The sequence below is a fragment of the Hyperolius riggenbachi genome, chromosome 3, assembly GCF_040937935.1.
Source record: "Hyperolius riggenbachi isolate aHypRig1 chromosome 3, aHypRig1.pri, whole genome shotgun sequence".
NCBI classification, from domain to species: domain Eukaryota; kingdom Metazoa; phylum Chordata; class Amphibia; order Anura; family Hyperoliidae; genus Hyperolius; species Hyperolius riggenbachi.
The window spans coordinates 166,963,866-166,981,293 of NC_090648.1; the positions used below are offsets into that span (position 1 = coordinate 166,963,866).

Here is a 17,428-nt window from a genome sequence, read left to right on the forward strand (position 1 = left end):
ATAATGGTAGATATCCCATTAGTTAACTTATCATTGGCATTAAGTAATTTTTCATTGGAAAATTGGATAGGAAAAGGTATAACAAAAATAGATGACTTGTTAGTAGAAGACAAACTAAGGCCATTTGAGGACTTAGTATCTTTATTTCAAATACCAAAAGAGGATAAGTTTAAATATTACAGGATAAGGAGATTTTTAGATAAACACTCCCCTCAGCCTATTTTTTATTTACCACAGATTAAAAAACTTATGGAAGAACAGAATTATAGGCAAAAAGGCATTTCAATTTTCTATAGAACTCTCTTGGCTAAAGCCCCTAAATGGCAGCTTGGAAGATGGCAGGAGCTCCTACAAGAAGATATTGAGATTGAGGACTGGGAGAGGGCTTATAGCTCTCTTAGGAAAACTACTCATTGTGTGACGCATTATGAAGGCTATTTAAAATTATTGTGGCACTGGTATCTTACACCGGATAAGATAGCTAAATTCGATACTAATACTAAACCTATGTGCTGGAGGAATTGCAAAAATAAAGGTACACTCTATCATGTCTTTTGGTCCTGTCCAGTGGTGTCCAAAATATGGGGAGACATTGAGACCTTCTTAAAGAAATTACCTTTTTCTCTTTCTAAGATCACTCCTGACATGGCATTACTTCATCTGAAGACGGCTGATATGCCAATAGGTGAGAGGTTTGTCTTTAACCATATATGTATTGTCATGAAAAATTTCATTGCGGAAAATTGGAAGACGCAATATGCCCCAACCTTAGAGGAGATTTTAACCACTTCCGGATTCTCGGAGCGTATATACACGCCCCTGAATCCTGAAGTGTATTCCATGGAAACGGCCGCTCGTATGAGCGGCCGTTCCATGTCAGTTCCCGGAGGGTGTCTCCGTGAACACCCTGCGAGCCGATCGGCGGCTCACAGGGTAAATGTAAACACACGGGGAAGACCTTCCCCGGTGTTTACATGTATACGGCGCTGCTTCGCAGCAGCGCCGTAGAGGAGATCGGTGATCCCCGGCCTCTGATTGGCCGGGGATCACCGGCATCTGATAGGCTAAAGCCTATCCCATCAGGCGCAGGACGGAAATCCGTCCTGCGCCGCTCACAGGGGGAGGGAGAGGGAGTGAAGGGGAAGGAGGCCAGGAAGCGCTGCGGAGGGGGGCTTTGAAAAGCCCCCCCCCCGCAAGCGCAAGCAGCCGGCGGCGATCAGACCCCCCCAGCAGGACATCCCCCTAGTGGGGAAAAAAGGGGGGAAGTCTGATCGGCCTGGCTGCAACCTGATCTGTGCTGTGGGCTGGAGAGCCCACGCAGCACAGATCAGCACAAAATAGCGTGGTAGGGAAGTGGTTAAAGAAGGTGGATCAGAATCTAGTTGCTGAAAAATCCTGGGCAATTCGATGCGGAAGCATTCAGGCATTTCAGAGAAGAGTGTATTTATGGCCTACAATATTTAAAGAATCTAAACTTTTGGATATTTAAAGAATAGTAAGATCCCCTCTCGCTGTAATTTGTTCATATGCACTAGATATATTGTACTTGGAGATGACATTAGATATACCTAGTTATGTATACATATATATACATATTGGATAGTTATGACTCAAGCAATGTAATATTGCATTATTTTAAATATGTGCATGGTTCTATATAGGAAACAATTTTGAAAGATTGAGCTAGGAGGCAAGGCAGCTCAGGCAGAGAATTAGTTTAGTCTAGCTTAGTTTAGTTTAGTTTAGTTAATTTATTTTATTTTATTTAGATTAACTAGTTAGCTATATTGGAACTATACTACTATGGGTTAGACACTTATTTGTCTATTAGTATTTGTTGGTTACTCAATAATAAGGATTTTAAATTAAGGACCTTAAAGGGAAGGTTCAGGGAGGGTGGGTAAAAAATCAAAATCAATTTCCACTTACCTGGGGCTTCCTCCAGCCCGTGGCAGGCAGGAGGTGCCCTCGCCGCCGCTCCGCAGGCTCCCGGTGGTCTCCGGTGGCGCGCCCGACCTGGCCAGGCCGGCTGCCAGGTCGGGCTCTTCTGCGCTCCAAGGCCCGGAACTTCTGCGTCCCACGCCGGCGCTCTGACGTCATCAGACGTCCTCCGGGCTCTACTGCGCAGGCGCAGAACTACTGCGCCTGCGCAGTAGAGCCCGGAGGACGTCCGATGATGTCAGAGCGCCGGCGTGGGACGCAGAAGTTCCGGGCCTTGGAGCGCAGAAGAGCCCGACCTGGCAGCCGGCCTGGCCAGGTCGGGCGCGCCACCGGAGACCACCGGGAGCCTGCGGAGCGGCGGCGAGGGCACCTCCTGCCTGCCACGGGCTGGAGGAAGCCCCAGGTAAGTGGAAATTGATTTTGATTTTTTACCCACCCTCCCTGAACCTTTCCTTTAAGTGAAGTGTAATACAGATTAAGCAAGGTATTGACAACTATCGAGGTGGCGCACTCTGGAGTCTCTGTAGGGTGGCTTAAGTGCCCCCATTCTCCAGAGGTTGAGCTACCTACAATGCGACTTTGGAGTTTCTTGAAATATAATTGGACACTCACTGAGGTCCTTTAGACATATTAGGTTATTATAGAAGTCAAATTATAATGGGTAGATAGGTAGTAAGTATGCAGAATTTCCGCGTATATTAATGCGTAATTATGCGCGTATTGTACGCGTATGATGGGTATTGGGAATAGGTTCTTGCGCATATGGGATTTTTTTAGTAAAATTAGTGAGCAAATGCTATAAGAATCAGTTATTAAGCATTGGTGAATATCCAGTGGAGTTCTACGTCTAAGGTGTATAAATATAGAAATAAAAAGACCAACGGATGTTTGTGAATAAATATGTGTTTATATATTAAGATCATTATGTGATATAAAAGGTCATGTGTACAGGTCCTTCTTTCTTTTTTCATAGATCTGTTAAACAAAGTATGTTTTATGTATACAGTGTCTTGTTTTTATACATATAATATGTCTGTGACATATGTTTAATTTTTGAAAAAAATTCCAATAAAAAATTATTGAAACATAAATGCAGATATAAAATGTGTCATCATAACTACTTCATGTTTTAATATATTCCACATTTTAACTACTCTCACTGTAAAGAACTCCTTCCTGAATAGGTGGCACTGGCAAAAAATGTTTTCCTCTATATGCAGGTAGTGTCCCCTTGTACTTTGCACAAGCCTAGAGACAAAAAGCATATCTGCCAAGCTTTTATATTGCCCTCTGATAAATAAGCCCAGTTTATCTAACTTTTCCTTGTAAGTGAGACGTTCCATCCTTCTGATCAGTTTTTTGGCTGATCTCTGCACCTGCTCCAAAACTGCAATGTCTCTCCTGTAATGCAGTGCCCAAAACGGTATTCCATATTTCAGATGCAGCATCATAAGAGAACAAAACGGGTATTATTATGCTAGCATCCCGAGTTTTTATTTCTCTTTAAATGCATCCCAAAATTGTATTTGCTCTAGCAGCAGCTGCTTGGCATTGCATATGATTTTTTAACTTGTTGACAAGAAGTACTCTTAACCACTTCACCACTGAGGGGTTTTACCCCCTGACCACGAGAGCAATTTTTACCTTTCAGCGCTCCTTCCATTCATTCATCTATAACTTTATTATTACTTATTCCAATGAAATGAACTATATCTTGTTTTTTTCGCCACCAATTAGGCTTTCTTTAGGTGGGACATTATGCCAAGAATTATTTTATTCTAAATGTGTTTTAATGGGGAAATAGGAAAAAATGTGGGAAAAAATTATTATTTTTCAGTTTTCGGCCATTATAGTTTTTAAATAAAGCATGCTACTGTAATTAAAACCCATGAAATGTATTAACCCATTTGTCCCGGTTATAAAACCATTTAAATTATGTCCCTATCACAATGTTTGGCGACAATATTTTATTTGGAAATAAAGGTGCATTTTTTTCAGTTTTGCATCCATCCCTAATTACAAGCCCGCAGTTTATAAAGTAACAGTGTTATACCCTCTTGACATAAATATTTAAAAAGTTCAGACCCTAAGGTAACTATTTATGTTTTTTTTTTTTAATTGTATTTTTTTTTTTTTTAATTACAAAAAAAAATAAAAATTGGGGAGTGTGGGAGGTAATGAGTTAATTTATTGTGTAAATGTAATGTTTGTATATGTAAAATGCTTTAAGGGTGTAGTTTACTATTTGGCCACAAGATGGCCACAGAGTGTTTGTTTACATGCGACCTGTAAGCGTCCGGAAGGACGCTTACAGGAAGCAGTAGGAGGCTGGGAGACTCACAATGATCTCGCTGTTTCTGAAAGAAGCAGCAGATCATTGCGGGGGCTTAGATCAACGAGCGGGAATGGATTTTCCCGTTCATTGATCTCCGGGCGAGCGGGCGGCGGCGTGCACGAGCGGCGGGTGCGCGCGCACGAGCGGCGGGAGCGCGGACAGCGGCGGTAGCGCGGAAGGTACGGATTTCTCCGTCCCTGTTTTTTTAGGAGGGAAAAAAGGGGCGGAGAAATCCGTACGCGTGGGGGTAAAGTGGTTAAGTCCCTCTCCAAGTTTGATGCCCCATCTGTATTTCAATTATTGTGTATGTAGCTAGACCATTGGTACAACTAAGATGCATGACTTTACATTTTTCAACATTGAATTTCATTTGCCATTTACCTGCCTATATAGCCATCCAATCCAGATCCTTCTGCAATATGTAGCTATCTTTCTGTGTGTTGATAATTCTGCACAATTTTGTATCATCTGCAAAAATAGCAACTTCCTTTCAATGAAGCTTCAGATTTAGAATGAAAAATAAAAATAGAATTATCTATGAAAAAATTATCATAAGAATGGAAAACGCTAATTTACCAAAGATGTCAATGCATTTAAGTCAAATTGTAAAACGACAGATTTTGACTCACATTTTGGAAGACAAAGTGTAGTTTGTAGTTAAAATCCAGTTTTGACATGTTGAACCAACTCTAGTTTTCCTATTAGACATTTTAATTCCTATGCATCCTGGCACTCTATCTTATATACCCAATTCTGAAGTTTATTTACAATTATTTTAGCACCCATCCTTTCATTCTTACTACCCCCTTTCCTATTCTGATTGAATGACCACCAAATATTTATTTTTTTAGTCTTCTGATTAAGTCATTAACACATCACAATACCTTTTTATAGGTTGATTGTGGAGGTTTGGAGTATAGCATGGTTGTCAAGTTTATAAACTGATTATTTCTGATCAGTTTATGGTGTTTTTGATTTCCTCCATCATTCTGATAATTTCCAAGTATTTATGTCCTATGTACCAACATAATTAATTGCTTATGTTACATGTTTGTTGGCATGCAGGACTTTACTTATACTTAGGGCGGATCTCCTTGTGAGCAAGGCAGTAGGGCAGTGGTGCTGAAGGACAGCTCCACGGCACAAAATCTCCCTCCCCATCCCCAAAAAAGGTGCATCAATTAGGTGAATAGCTATGATTCACCTGAGTAATGATCTTTTTGGTTCTCCATCACTCGAGTAAAGCCAGCATGCTGTAAGCTTCTTATCACCACCTGGAATAGGATATGTCCCATGCAGTTAGATTGGAGCACAGTTCTCTTCACAGTATTTTGTGCAAGTTTTTGCAGTTGACAGATTTAAATATCTATACCAGTTGTAAGTAAGTTTATGAAAATCATTAAATTAGACCTGAGGGAAGTGTAACATGTCCTTCATCAAACTGTGTGTAGTGCAAAAATATGGAAGGGAGGGAGGGGAGTGGAGGGAGGGGAGTGTATACTGTACAGATATCCTGCTAAGTGTAGCCGTGAACACACTGCAACAGGAAAGGGGAGTTTCAGCAATCAAGGTCTCCCCATTTGGAAACAGTTTAGCTAGCTGGTTGGTCACTAAAAGGAGAGCAAGGGCTCTACTTTCCCACTGACTAGGCAGTCTATTGGTCATCCTAGCTAGCAGGCCTGGATTTACATCACAGGAGCCTATAGGCACAGATGTTTGGGCACCCTAGACTTCACCCTCCATGAACCTACAAACACCTGCTGAACCAATCCACGAAGTGTGCTGGCTGTCCCAACTGTCACTCACTTCTCCCTTAGTTCCCTTGTCCATCATAGGTAGCTATAGGAGCTCGTTAGTATTAGGTAGCCAGAGCTATCCTCAGTATTTAATAGTTAGAGGTGCTTCCAAGTATTGAGTAGCTATAGGTGTCCCGAATGAATGGAGGTATGGTCAATGGAATGCAGAGACCCGGGTGAGTCACCTCTCATTTACACTCCGCTCAGGACTCTGCATAGGTAAGGCGAGAGGGAGGCACTTGGGGAGGGGAGTGGCATGTGCCTACAGTGCTTTTTGGTAAATCCAGCCCTGCTAGCTAGTGCTAATCTTCTTGCAACAACTTGGCTACAGAATGCTTTAAAAGTAGCCTCTAATGAATAATGCAAATTAATGTTGTTATTATTATGATTTTGCGAGACATGAAAAGACAGTGGGCCTGATGCTATTCAAGGTGATAAGTAGCTTGCAGATGCCAGCTACTTATCACCTTGCCATCGCATGAGGATTACCGGCAAATCCTATTGCCAGTTTCACTCGTGCGATGGCCGATCGTTAGGGAGCATCACTTAGGTGAAAGCCTGAGCAATGCTCCCATGTTACGGGCGATGGGGAGTGAGGTTTTACCCTGTGGTGCTGTCCTTCAGCACCATGGCCTCGCTCCCCACACATGCGCACACCCGTCGAACATCCGCCGCCATCTTCCACCGCTGCATCTGGGGGTCTCCTTTAATAATGAGACCCCCAGAGCTCCCCGCTGGCCGCCGCTAATTTGTTTAACCCCCCACGTAGCTGCAAAGATACTTGAAAGCAATTTCCCTACCGCCGCTTATCACCCGCCCGCCGCCGCATCTCGCCGCAAGTTCCACCGTGTAATTACAGTGTATGAGTCACTGTAATTACTCTATAGCAGAGTTCAGGCAAAGCATCTTTGAATCAGCCACCGGGGCTCCCCATTGGTTCACAGGCTGGACCAATGAAAATGGCTCAGACTGTGAACCAATGGGGAGCCCCGGCGGCTGATTTAAAGATGCTTTCACAATTCACATAACCTGATTAATATTTAGAAAACACAAGAATAATTCCTATCTGGAGTGTGTACATTATAAAATATAACTTTTATTAATATAATTAAAATAAATTCATATGCCTAATTGACCTAACTGAGGTAGGTTACAAAATCAATGATCAGATATTAATCATTTGTAAACATACATCTGATCAACCTATTCCTGCTATAAGTGCTATAAAGAAACCCCCCACCACCAATCCGACATGTTTCAGCTCCCCATTTGGAGCCGTCGTCAGGGAATAAAGTGCTAAGTGCTAGGGTGCAAGGTGCATATCTTATAAATTAACAATCATAACATATAGAAAACAATAAATGAGAGCTGTGCTCTCTAGCTCAGTCAGGCATCAAGTGAGCTCCATCTGAAGGCTGTCTTATATACTCTCCCCTGTGGGAGTGTCATGCAAATTTAATCCTTCCCCACAGAGGTTAGCCATAATTGGCCCAACCGTCCATCAATCATTATACTCTGTACATGATTGGCTGTCATATCCAATCTAATGATATAAAAAAAAATTACTTACAGGTAAGTATAACCTTCCAAACTCGCTGTATGGGGTATATATAAATCCCTCAGTTCAAACCACTTTGATTTACATCTCTATATCCTCTGAAAATAGCAAAAAGCAAGAGATCATTTTCTCCACCATAGAGATGCATTGGGCGAATCCCATTGGTGGCTTGTATCTTTCCCCCACCTACTTTCCTCCAATCCTCAATGCTTATTCGTGAGAGGCAGTATTCACCTCTCATTGGAACATATCTGTTCCAATAGCCAATCAGCACTCATCTCCATCGAGTGCTGTGCTGATCATATGTTAGGACAGGGCGGGAGTAGGGCCGGTAACAGTAAATTCGGGCGCCTGAGGCTAGTGGACAAATCGGGCGCCGCCATTCACTCCTATAATAAATATCGTTTAATGGGCGCCCGATAGGAAAAAAGGGCGCCGGAGAAAAATAACGTTTTAAAAGCGGCGCCCGGAGACTTAATGTTTTATTACTGCTTCTTATGATTACACATTATTTAATGATTTATACATTTTTAAATATTATTTTTAAACGAAAAACAGTACAATATTTTTTTTCAAACATTATTTTTAAACGAAAAACAGTACATTTTTTTTTTTTTTTACATTATTTTTAAACGAAAAAACCAACAGGGGGGTCTTAGGTTTAGGCACCAACAGGGGGGTCTTAGGTTTAGGCACCAACAGGGGGGTCTTAGGTTTAGGCACCAACAGGGGGTCTTAGGTTTAGGCACCAAAAGGGGGGTCTTAGGTTTAGGCACCAACAGGGGGGTCTTAGGTTTAGGCACTAACAGGGGGGTCTTAGGTTTAGGCACCAACAGGGGGGTCTTAGGTTTAGGCACTAACAGGGGGGTCTAGGGGTTAGGGGTAGGTACAGGGAGGGTTACTTAGGCACCAACAGGGGGGGGGGGGGGTCTTAGGTTTAGGCATCAACAGGGGGGTCTAGGGGTTAGGGGTAGGTACAGGGAGGGTTACTTAGTAATTTTTTTTTTTAAACGTTATTATACGTTTCACTATTTAAACGAAAGATTAACATTTTTACAATTGCCGATTTAATGCACATTATTTAATGATTTATAATTTTATAAAACATTAATTTTAAACGAAATACAGTACAATACATTTTTAAACGTTATCCATGCTTATCGTTAAAAACCCGGCGCCCTTTTTTCCCAGCGCCCCTTTTTAACGTACGCGTAGGGCCACCCTACTCCCTCCCTGTCCTAACATATGATCATATTATTGGTTGGTAAAGGGGACTCTGATCCGCCCTGCACCTAAGCATGAATTGACAGCACAGCACTCGATGGATATGAGTGCTGATTGGCTATTGGAACAGATATGTTCCAAAGTAAATTGGGAGCATTTTTCTGGTCCCGTAATAGTACAGTGTTGTTGGAATAAAACCTCAAATTGAGATTTAAACACTCAAAGTAGCCATGCTGCTTAGTGTAAGTTGTAAGTATTACTTGTGTAATTGCATTTTCAAGCAAACACCTGCTTTTGTTGCTTTGTCTGCCTGCAGCTGTACACCTATCCATAGAAATGTAAGACCTCAAAACTGGCTGATTTCTGCTTGGAAAGTGAGTTTATCATCACCTACTTCCTGTGAACTACAAACTGGTCTCTGCAGACCACACAGCAGACTGTGCCAGTATGGTAACTGGCACAAGCTCATGTCCATCTCTTGCGGGCAGCAAGCTGGCTTAGTGCCAAGCACTCTTGAGCTCATCTCCTCGTCTATTTACTTTGAACACCATGTTTGTGTAAATTTCCTTCCTCATCCCAAATCCATTACTGGTAGGTTAATTGGTTCTACTTGAAACAAAAACACACATACACTTTAAAGTCATATTTCCTAAAGGACAACTGAAACAAGAGGGATATGGAGGCTGCCATATTTATTTCCTTTAAGCAATACCAGTTGCCTGCCTGGCTATCCTGCTGATCCTCTGCCTGACTGCCTCTAATAATTTTAGCCATAGACCCTGATCAATCATATGCAGATCAGGGCCCATATGCAATTAATTTTTTTCACCTGAGTTATTTTCTAGGAGATATTTTTTATCTTCCCTTTAAACTACATTTTCAGAATGTTACCATTGAAACACTACCTAAACATTGGTTAAAAAGTACTATCAAATTTATTTTGAGTATTTTCTTGCTTGCTGGTGGCTTAACCTCCCTGGCGGTAAGCCCGAACTGAGTTCGGGCTAAGCCGCCGCGGAGGATTTCTCAGGACCTGGTGGCCCAATTTGCATAATTAGTTTTTTAGGTACACGCAGCTAGCACTTTGCTAGCTGCGTGTACTACCCGATCGCCGCTGCTCCACGCCGATTCGCCGCTACGCGCCGCCCCCCCCAGACCCCTTGCGCAGCCTGGCCTATCAGAGCCAGGCAGCGCTAAGGGGTGGATCGGGACTCCCCCGTGCGCCATGACGTAGATGACATTGACATTGATGACGTCATCCCGATCGTCGCCATGGCGACGGGGGAAGCCAAACAGGAAATCCCGGAGGCGATCGGAAGGGGAGGGGGGATGCCGCTGCACAGCGGCTATCATGTAGCTAGCGCTAGGCTATGGCCCAGATGTTTCTGATATTATTGTCAGATCTGACAAGATTAGCTGCATGCTTGTTTCTGGTGTTATTCAGACATTACTGCAGCCAAATAGATCAACATGTCTGCCAGGCAACTGGTATTGTTTAACAGGAAATAAATATGGCAGTTATGGCATAGCTAAGGAGCTATGGGCCCCAGTGCAAGTTTTACTTTGGGCCACCAAGCACTCTAAACATAACAACTGACACAGCGCACCAAAACCTACCAAGGACAACAGTGTCAGAGGTGCAAGAAGAGAAGGAGGAGCATAGTTACATAGATATTTGGGTTGAAAAAAAAGACATACGTCCATCGAGTTCATCCAGAAAATAAGAGTAACCAGAAAATGAGAGTAAAGTTTGATAATAATTACTACTATTTAAAGAGGAACTGTAGTGAAAATAACATAATTAATAACATTGCTTTTTTTTTATTTTTTTTTATAATATTCATTTATATAATATTTAGTTAGTGTTTGCCCATTGTAAAATCTTTCCTCTCCCTGATCCCTGATTTACATTCTGAGATTTATTACAAGTGACGACATCTTTAGTTCTGGCATATGATCCGTACGGAATGTTCGCTACTGAGAGTTCCATGGACAGAGGGAGATATTGCTTGCTTGGCAACTGGAAAAAAAGCCCTTATTTTTCCTGAATGCAATGAAGTTCACAGGCAGCAAACTGTCAGAACCATGGTCATGACATCACACTTTGGGAGAGGTTTTACCACAATATCAGCCATACAGACCTCCCTGATATGATCTATTTGAGAAAAGAAAAGATTTATCCTGGGAAAGGGGGTATCAGCTACTGATTGGGATGAAGTTCAATCCTTGGTTAAAAAACATCTAGAAGTGATTATTACAATCAGAGAACCAATAAAGAGCTACTACTGCAGTTTAGGGAGGGCCACTTGAAGAGGGGGGGGGGGGGTGCAACCTCTGCACGCCCTATTGCTACGCCACTGTATGGCAGCCTCCATATTCTTCTCACTTCAGTTGTTCTGTAAGTGCAGCAGCTCTTTGGATGAAATAATCTTCTATGTTCATGTTTTAGGATATTGTAAGAGTTGTGCATAAATAAAAATAAAAAAAAATACAAAATTATGTTTTTTTAAGTGCATCAGGTCTTTAAATTAAACAATCTTCAATGTGTATTTGTTTTAGACCATCTAAACTGGGTACATATGGATTTGCTACTATGAGTTTTGGTACACGCACTTGATAAGCTGTAGTGGTCATTTAAGACAACAAATGAACGATAGATTTTTTGTATGTTTCAATACATCGCCCCCCTCACAGGCCTAACCCTAACCAATTCCTCTAACGATAAATGTACTTATACTACAAATTACAGGGCATACAACAAATGAATACATCAAATATTATTACTTTTCTATTTTTCTTGGTGCCATTTATAGGTTGTCCATCGTATCAAACTGGTAAAATATGGAGCCAACGGTGTCCTCAATGTTTAGACCTGTCATTAAAAAGGGAAAAAAACGTCTCAGGCTTAGTTAGTATTGTATGTACATTGTAATTAGATAAACACATAAACGGAAGTTCTTTTTTGTGGTGATGTTTTCCCTGGTCCATTTACACATTTTTAGAAAGTTCCATTAAGAGAATGGAGGCACTTGGCTAAAATGTCTTTGTGGCTGCCCAATGAAGTGTTAAGCATGCATGTAGTTTAATGCCTGCTAATTGGTTTTAAATTGCTGCCAACATTTTTATGGACTGGTCACAAAAGAATGACCCCACTCTTCCGATGTCCATAAACCGTGGCTAGTAAGGTCATAACATGGCCGAAATTCAGCTGATCAAGTGCTTTCATTGTACATGGTACAGGCAGCTTCCCCACCCTCCTAATTGTTTGTCCCATCTGCACAGCCAGCCAGTTCATCAATTGAACACCAAATCATCCCTCCCCCCCATCTTCCAGTATTGTCATTTGAAGAGCACAGTGGACACATGTTCAAGCTAGGGAAGGGGTGCGACCTCAAGACATGCCTTTAGTATGAGACAGAATTCCACAGTGTGGGAATGGTAGCACAGAATAGGGATTAAGGTTCACCTAGTAAAAAAAGAAGCTATGAAAACTAATTAAACTTGCCCTGTAACGTGTAAAGAATGACCCAAAAAACAGATAAACCCTCAGAGCGGCCCCACCTCTTTCTTGAAATGCAAAAGATGTGAGGTCAAGAAGATAATTCTTTTGACATTACCAATAGAAACAGTAACATACATCAATGGCTGAATGTTAAACATTCTCTTAATTAAACGGATATAATTAAGCAGCTGACAGGCAAAGCAGGTGCACTGCGCTGCTTGCATTGTGATATTGAGATGTGTCTATGGGACTGGAATCTAAATGTAAAACCACTCTATAGCTTTGGTCAAAGGTAACTGTTGCAGATGCTACATATTACTGTTTCACTTCCTCAGAGGCGCATAGTCCAGTGTTGATCAGAATGGGCTATTTTTTACAAGTTATGTAAAATTTCATTTGCGGAATCCTCTAATGTTTTATTTACCTAACTTGAGAAAGTATGTTAGCAGTAACTTTAAAAAAAATAAAAACTATCAGGGGGGCATTGCCTTACCTAAATTGTTCCTCTATGACTGTACCTATGGTCACTACCATCCAAATTTGGAATGAAGCGGGTGCCTTTCTCTTGCATAAAGATCAATGGTCACCTTTCATCCCTTTATGGAACAATATGAAACTCAAAGAGTTTCTTTCTATCCCCGACCCGTCTATCTGGGTAAGAAAGGGTGAAGCAAAACTTAGGGCGGAGAAATTAAGCAGTTCAACGTTCTTAAAAGTCAATACTCCCTACCAAACTGTGTGTATTTTCGATATCTCCAACTACACCATGCTTATCAAGTGCAATTTTATAACGTAATTGCCACCGCACCAATGGTTGTAGACGTGCAGGAATCCCCTTTGAAGTCACAAGACACTGTAAATTATTCCATACGATTTGCACCATCTAAAATCGGTTCTTTATTAGGCCTTTCTTTAAGAAGTTACAGCATCTGTGGGAAAGATGATGCACAGGTGTTTCGGGCCACACTCGGTCTTTTCTCAAATTAGGACAGACCCACACAGTGTGGTACCTGTTTTGAATGCATGTTGTGTATTTTAGTCCACAATTGTGGAGCTCTGCACATCTTTTGCAGGTAGTCAATTCGGGTGCAGCCTCTGTTTGGAAGCGCTGCCAATGTCTCCTGCTGTACTTAAGTATCTTTATCAGACTTATCTCACCCCCTACAAACTTTCCAAAATCAGTTCTGCTAGCCAGGATAAGTGTTGGAGATGTGGTGGTTCTAATGCTAGATTTTTTCGTATCTTTTGGACATGCCCTGAAATTCGGATCTATTCGGAAGAGGTCAGGGGCGTATCTGGGTAATATAGAGCCTATGGCGAACACTGAAATTGCGCCGCTCCCGTCAGAGCCCTCTTCCCCTCGAAAAAAAAACCTCCTTTCCTGCGTACGTGTGTTATGGTTGCTGTGTTTTGGCTCGGGATATTGCTGAAGCTACTTTTTTCTTCTTATTCCCTCTCTGACCTCTTTTCTAACACTAAGCCAAGTGAGCTCTACATACATAAATTAAGTAGCCATGGTCCCCATATAACAGAATTAATCTGATCTGAGTGATGGGGAGATACAGGGAGGCATGGCGGCACAGCACAGGAGGAGACGTGGCGCCCATGTTGCTGTGGCGCCCATGGCATGAGTCATGCCTGCACCCCTCTAGATACGCCTCTGGAAGAGGTGCATGGTCTTCTCACTGAACTTGTAAATGCCTCTGTTCCTTCCAGTATGTTGCACAACATCTTTGGTACCAACTCACTTTCTGAATGAAAGCTGTTTTTGGATAGGTTACTCTTATTTTATGCAAGAAGGCAGGTTGCCCTGAAAGGGAAACGTGCAAATGCACCGCTCTTAACAGACCTCATTCAATCCGTCCATACTGGCCTACCAGTATATAAAAATATATATGAAAATATGGGATCTAAAAAGAAACTTTTACATAATCTGGACCCGCTGGTTATCTAAATTCAAAATTGATATGTGATTGTAAACTGTTGTTTTTTTATCTGATGTACATTATATGCACCATACTACTATGTATCTCTCTTTTGATTACTGCTGTTTACGATATTGGTGGATGGGGGGGGGGGGGTGAGGTTTCCTTATGTTTTGTTCAAGTTGTTGCAGTTTTGTTTTGTTTTCTGTGCAAACATCAATAAAAAATGTTTCCAGGAAAAATGTAAAACTAAAGAGCTTTTCCCTCACTTCCTGTCTAAATTATTACGACTAATTCTGAGGGGAGATATAACCACCTGACACCCAGACAGCAACAGTGAGAAGGAGAAAGACAGGCACTAAATGCGGGTAGAGAGGTCTTGGGTTTCACCGGTTATGTACTCCATATTGCAGCGTGCTCTCAGAGACAGACAATAATCATGTAAAGTGAAGAGAGCCGAGGCACTGCTGCAGTAGAAAAAGAGGTACCTTTAATCCACGGTGTACAGACACAGCGAGGTATACAGTGGGGGTGAGGGGATGCCAAATTCTTGGACTTTAAATTAAGACCTTTTTTGAGGGTGGTACGCACCCACCTGGCTGACACCTTGGACGCCCTGGGAAAGGTTGGGGGTGTGGAACTTGGGGAGAATGAGATCCTGGCTGCCATAGATGTAGTCAATCTTTATACCCGGATTCCCCAATCCCAGGGGGTTCAAGTGATTGGAGAACTATTACTTGAATGTGGGGAGGAAGACCTCTGGGTAGACTACCTGATGCAGTGTTTAAGTTTTGTGTTGTCACATAATGTCTTTTTATTCAATGACATATGGTACCATCAAAGATCTGGAGTAGCCATGGGAACGCCGGTAGCTCCGACGTTTTCTAATCTCTTCCTTTGGTTTTGGGAGAAAAAGTACATCTTTGGGACTACAAACCCCTTCAGGGAGAAAATTGGCCATTGGTATCGTTATGTGGATGATGTGGTCCTGACTTGGAGGGGCACGGTACGTGATTTTGAGGATTTCCTCACTTACATTAACTACAACGATCTCAACATGCAGTTCACAGGGGTTTTAGCTAACCCCACTTTGCATTTTCTAGACCTAGAGCTGTATGTTGAGAGCGGGTTTATACGCAGCTGGGGACATCGGAAGGACACTGCTACCAATTCCGTGCTCCTCCAGTCCAGTTTCCACCCTCCGCATACGATCCAATCTATCCCCTATGGACAGTTTGTTCGGCTGAAAAGGAATAACTTCAAAAGGGAGGATTTCATCCATCAGAGTAGAGAACTGGCCATCAGACTGTCCATTAGGGGGTACAACATGAATGATTTAAACCAGGCATTTCGTAGGGCGGATGCCCGCGATCGTGAGGAGTTGCTGATAAATAGGAAAAGGGCTATAAGAAGTCCAAGATCTACTAAACAACCATTTACTTGTGTATTTGACTATTCACCGATGTCAGACAGAATTAAAGCAATAGTTCAAAAGCATTGGTGCGAATTTCAGATGAATGCAGGTCCATCTGGTGTGGCCTGCCATAAACCACTGGTTTCCTTCAGGAGGGCACGGACAATTGTTGATGTAATCACCAACAGTGAGTTTAGATCGGTGCATGAGCAGAACTGGTTGCAAAAATACACCCCGGTTGGTAATTTTAGATGCGGAAATTGCAACCATTGTGCACAATTTAAAACAGGTAAAAGCGCATATCTTGGCGCTAAACTTATCAGGTTTGACCAATTTTTGCATTGCCGATCTAGAAATACGGTGTATGCGATAGTCTGCTCATGCAACTGTTTCTATATAGGCCAGACTACCCGCATGATCTGCACCAGATTTCAGGAGCACGTCAATTCCATTGTGACAGGTGTAGGTGCTGGCAGATTTATTAAACATATGCGGGAATGTCATAATGGGAATACAACCTCACTGCAGTTTATGGATTTAAAGAGTAACTGTTAGCCTCCAAACTGAAATTTAAATCTCTATTGCAATGTTTTATTTAGTATTTAAGTGAGCCAAAAAGCCAATGCAGAACTTAAAAATCAATCTAATTTTTTTACTATGTAACCTTTTCCCCCAGCTCCGGACGCAAAGCCGCATATCAGATACTGCTTAGCATGCAGAGCATGCCTATGTCTGGCCGACCCCCCTCTCCCCCCCAGGACCAGGTGCCAATATATTCTCCCCACCAAACAGCTGACCGCTCTCACACGGAGAGAGAGCGGGAGCACTTCCAGCGCCGCCACCGCAGAGCAGCCGCCGCCGAGTCACATGTGAGAGAATCACATGTGAGAGAGATGCACAGCGGCTGCTGCTCTGCGGTGGCGGCGCTGGAAGTGCTGCCGCTCTCTCTCCGTGTCAGAGCGGTCAGCTGTTTGGTGGGGAGAATATATTGGCACCTGGTCCTGGGGGGGAGAGGGGGGTCAGCCAGACATAGGCATGCTCTGCATGCTAAGCAGTATCTGATATGCGGCTTTGCGTCCGGAGCTGGGGGAAAAGGTTACATAGTAAAAAATTAGATTGATTTTTAAGTTCTGCATTGGCTTTTTGGCTCACTTAAATACTAAATAAAACATTGCAATAGAGATTTAAATTTCAATTTGGGGGCTAACAGTTACTCTTTAAAGCAAGTTCCCATTCCACATAGGGGAGGTAATCATGAGCAGGCTCTGCTCCAGAATGAAGCCAAACTAATTTCTGAGACTGGAGCCTGTGGCCCTATTGGGCTTAATGAAAGGAATGAGCTTCATTGTTTTCTTTCTAAGTACTAATATTAATGCTTCATCCTTATATATTTATTTGATCCTTACTTCGTAGCAGTTTTATGGCTAGTAGTGTTCCAGTTTGTAATATGTATCTTCTTTGTCTAAACACTCTGACGGTTGTGTCCCCTTGTATGTTTACAGCTATGGCTGATGATCACCATGGCAACTAAACCTGGGATGCGGCCGGCGAACGGGCAGGCTGTGACGCAGAACCCGGCTCATGACGACACACAGGAAGCAGGGAGACTTGCTGCTTCCCGATTGGTCAAAGCAGAGTGTGCGTTACTTCTGGGGGCGGAGCCTATACGCCGGGACGCCGTGGCCGCGAGCCCGGGGGCGTTGCGAACTGCCGAGAGGTGGTAAGTGAGGCTA

General features: G+C 42.6%; 1 long non-coding RNA gene across 1 annotated transcript in view; it reads right to left on the minus strand.

Annotated features, from left to right (window-relative positions):
• Positions 1–17,428, minus strand: part of LOC137561212 (uncharacterized) — a 51,700-nt gene that overhangs the window by 30,542 nt on the left and 3,730 nt on the right. Inside the window, exons 2-3 of the long non-coding RNA XR_011029929.1 lie at positions 11,639–11,726; positions 4,658–4,744 (exon numbers count right to left, since the gene is read on the minus strand). This is a non-coding gene — a long non-coding RNA (uncharacterized lncRNA). The remainder of the gene's footprint in view (positions 1–4,657; positions 4,745–11,638; positions 11,727–17,428) is intronic.